This window comes from Hibiscus syriacus, unplaced genomic scaffold (genome assembly GCF_006381635.1).
Source record: "Hibiscus syriacus cultivar Baekdansim isolate YM2019G1 unplaced genomic scaffold, ASM638163v2 tig00117017_pilon, whole genome shotgun sequence".
Taxonomy (NCBI): domain Eukaryota; kingdom Viridiplantae; phylum Streptophyta; class Magnoliopsida; order Malvales; family Malvaceae; genus Hibiscus; species Hibiscus syriacus.
The window spans coordinates 6,119,062-6,123,397 of record NW_024063526.1 but is presented as its reverse complement, the minus strand read 5'-3'; the positions used below and the strand labels follow the sequence as shown (position 1 = coordinate 6,123,397).

General features: G+C 30.5%; 1 long non-coding RNA gene across 1 annotated transcript; it reads left to right on the top strand.

Annotated features, from left to right (window-relative positions):
• Positions 1 to 1,862: 1,862 nt before the first annotated feature.
• LOC120195726 lies at positions 1,863 to 2,754 on the top strand. Its single transcript, XR_005523102.1, has 2 exons — positions 1,863 to 2,171; positions 2,465 to 2,754. It is a non-coding gene; the product is annotated as an uncharacterized LOC120195726 (long non-coding RNA).
• The last annotated feature ends 1,582 nt before the right edge of the window (positions 2,755 to 4,336 follow it).

Sequence of the window (4,336 nt, the reverse complement as noted above, 5' to 3'; positions counted from 1 at the left end):
ACCTTTAAAAACATCAAAAATTTATTTAATCATTAAGATAAATTGATATGTGCACTCTAAACCATCGATTTGAAAGCTAACATTAGGTTTGCATAGTATAAATCCTATTATAAATTGTATACTTCAATAAATTATTCTATATATGTTTAACGTGTTTTAATGTTTATGTTGAGTCCTTTTAATCATTTTATCTTTATGTTATTTTTTAATATTATATTGATATTTCTATTATTTATTTTATGTTAAGAGTTTTATAAATTTATATATAATTTGTATACATTATTTATTTAGGCTTAAGGGTCACATTTATCCATGTAATAGATCTAATTTATCATTTTCGCTTTTATCATATTTTCGTATTAATTTAGCCCTCAAAGTTGTTTAATTGCGTCATTCTATACTCTACCCATAACTTAAAACTCTAAATTATAAACCCTAAGTTACAGTTTAAGGTTTATGATTTATGACTTAGAGGTTATGATTTATAATTTAGGGTTTTAGGTAAGGGGTAGGATATAGAATGATGCAATTGAGAAATTTCTAGTGCTAAATTGATTCGAAAATACGATAAGAGTAAAATTGATAAATTGAGTCTACTACAAGGATAAAAGTTACCAATTTGCTTTTATTTTAGGTATATTTGATATGTTAAATGCTTGTGGTGTTAATTGTTTTAGCATTTTATTAAATGTTACATAAGTTTTTAAAATACATTTTTTTATAAAAAAATATTTATTAATACTCTTATAATTTGATTAGATTATTTAAAAAATTATGTTTATCTAGTTAAGATTAAATTTAGTAGTTAGGATTATAATAAGTCGACATAAGTCATATTTTCATGACAGGGTATATGTAGGAATAATAATTTAATATGAAATCCATATATTTTGACCTGATTTGATTTGACTGAATTGTTTTAAAAAAAATTAGGTTTGAGTCAAGATAGAATCGGATTTTATATAGAGTGAGGTTAGCTCGGATATGGGTGAAGAATGTAAAATCTTCGATCCAACTCGATCTGGGGTAATAATGTAATTTTTTTATATAAATTTATGGATAATTTTTTAATATCTCCTCTCTCTCTATTAATTTTTAATTAGATCTCTATTTTATGTCGGGTCGGATGAAGCTTATACTCTAAAATTTTGGGTTCGATCATGTCGGGATAGAGAAAGTATGCTTTTCGAATCAAGTTAGATAAAATATATATATTTTTCAAGTTAGATCAAATTCGAACGAAGAATATATATTTTCTAAGTTAGATTAAGTTGACGAAACCTTGACCTAATCCATTCCGTTTAGATATCTGGTCTTTAGGTGTTTGAAGCGAAATGGATTGGAACCAAGTATTTCAAAATCTAGCCCACAGAAATTGTTGACTTCCAAGCTTCAAGACATAATGCTTTGGAACATTAGGCGCAAAAGTGGTAGATTCAATGCATATATAGCCCCACAAAAATTGCTTTCTTCTGCAATTTGTCACAGTACTGGTCCTAGTGTAGACCTAATAAAAACAATCCCTTGATATTTCAATGGTATTGTTTGCCACCATTTCTTCCGCTTACGTTGGTGCAATGATGATCTGAATAGGATAAGCTTTTTTTTTTTAAATAATTAAGATGATTATAAAATATTATTTATTTAGATAATTTTTTTACTTTATTAATAACATATGTATATTTTATATACACAAGTATTTTAATTTGAAATTTCTAAAAAAAATATTATTCATCTTTATCACTGAAATAATTTAATAAGTTCAAGATAAACTCAGTTTATATGTTCATATAAATAAATGAATAGATGAAAAGCATTATTAAAGAATAAGTTGAATCTTGGTCAAAAATTGCAAGCCAAGTTGCATGCCAAGACAAGCCTGTGAATTTATATGGCTAAATAAAATAAGTCAGTGAAATGAAAAAAATTCCTATCTTTCTGACTATGCTTTGTTTACCAAGTGACCCAACTTTTAGTATAAGTAGAGGTGAAAGAGTTACAAGTACTTGACCAGTACGTAACCAGCTATAGAAAACAAGAGACCATGGCCAGAGGGAATACAACTGTGACTTGTCTCATGTGGCTTTCACTGGTTTTATCAATTGCTTTGTGCGCGAATGCAACGGCCGGTGCTCGCCAGGGAACATTCCAACAAGCCGTTTATCCCCAAGGTATACATACGGATTTTGCTTAATTATAATGCAGAAAAGAGTTTTAATAGTGATTGCAATCAGTGATGGACCGAGGGGTGTGTAGACCGTTATCTTCTGAAAATTTAAAATTATGATATATTTTGAATTTTTTATGTAGTTTTTATTTGTCTCGTTGAAGTTTTATAAATTCAAACTCGCTTCCATAACATAAGATCCTACATCCGTCCATAATTACAACATAACATTACTATCATTATTATGTGGTTTCGACTCTTTGAAGAAGAAGATGATGATATTCACGATATTTGCAGGCTGCCGTTGCTGCTTTTTCGTTGGGAAACAGTTCATGCTTCGATGTGGCAAAGTATGTTGCGGTGATGATTGTTGTTTTTAGAAACGAGACACCAATTTCTCCCTACTCCCAATTGCATGTACTCCAAAAAATACTGAAATTGGACTGCTGTGATAATAATTAATGTAATATGTTAGGTCTGAATTGTCATTCCCCCAGAATGCACATCCATATTCGTATGTTTTCCTCAATAAGAATGTAAACCTTACTCTACATTCTTTACAATCAACAAATAAAGTTTTATCTTTGTATAGCGAATTTTTAAAATTTTAGGAAAAATTAATAGAAAATATAAAGAATTTTTTTTAGATATATGATAATTTAAATTTTTTAATAGAGACTATTGCCCTAGGTGCCTCTTCTGTTCATCACAAGTAGGGATGAGCATGAGACTCAAATCCGATGAGTTTCGATCTGACTCAATCAAATCGGATTTTTTAAAAACAAATTGGGTTCGGGTCAAGTTTTTTAGAGGCTATATTCGGGTCAGGTCAAATTCAGATTTAGGGTGAAAAATACTAGACCCGAAAAATTGTAATTTTATATTATATAGTTAGGGATAATTATAATAATACCCCTCTATTTATTATTTCTTTTCAATTAAATTCCTATTTTATTGAATAAAAATAATATTTTTAGTAAATATATTATTTTGGGTCGGGACGAGTTCGAATTTTATCTCAAAAAATGGATTGGGTTCGGGTCGGGTGAAAGATGTATCTTTTTCGATTGGGTTTAGGTTGGGTGGAGGAAGTATAATTTTTTTATTTTGAATCGGATTGAGTGGTTCGAAAATCTAACTCGACTCGACCCGACCTGGTCCTTACCCGTCCCTAATCCCCGGGCATACATGACTACTTGTAGAATTAACTGCATACTTTAAAGGAACATCTATAAAATGGAAAAATAGGTTTGCTACTAATTAAGGTACAATGTAAGGAGGATAAATCGAGGGATGATTAGAGAGAGTTGTTATTCATGAAAATTTAAAATTTTCATATGTTTTAAATTTTTTTCTATTTTTTATTGATAATTTATTTTCCCTAAAATTGTATAAATTCATCTCTAATATAATATCATCTGTACATCCATGAATACAAGGAACAATTAATTTGCAAAAAAGGGTTTAGTTTGGTTGGGAGTAGAGACCATGACCTATGGAATATGGATAATTATAGCATCCATACACCGGACCAATCCGACTTGAAAAAGTACGACATTGATGATATAAAAAGTATGACCAATGGAATATGGATAAGCATGGCATTCATATAGAGGGTACTGTGAAAACCCCACCTAAAAGATTTTTTTTCCTCGCATTCTGAAGGCCCAAAGCCATAAAATTAAAATACAGCGGATTAGTCATCTTTGATACGGTCTAAAACCTGAACTGGTATCCGTGACACCAACAAGAAATGTGACCATACCAACTCCATCAAAGTTACAGCTTTATTCATTGTGCATTTGCAGCTGATAACTGATGCATGCATGTGAGACATTTCCTTTCGCTCCAACCGGCAACATTACAAGAAAATTTCATGGGATTTGCCACATCAGAGAGATCCCTAGATGGTTTTGCAAGGCACAATATACTTGAATACATTTCAAACGATATCGCGCCACCAATACAAATGACACAAATCTTGGTACATCTTATTGCTCTTTGAATGCGAAATATATGGATTGTGGTTTCTTGAAGGATCCTATCTCTCAACTCACTAATTCCTAGAACACACAATCGACTTTTGAAGTAAAAAATTCATCATCCCGCATTTCAAAGTTAGACGCTTCTCCCTCCTTTACGGGATTTAGCTTGGTCGTCGAATTTTCA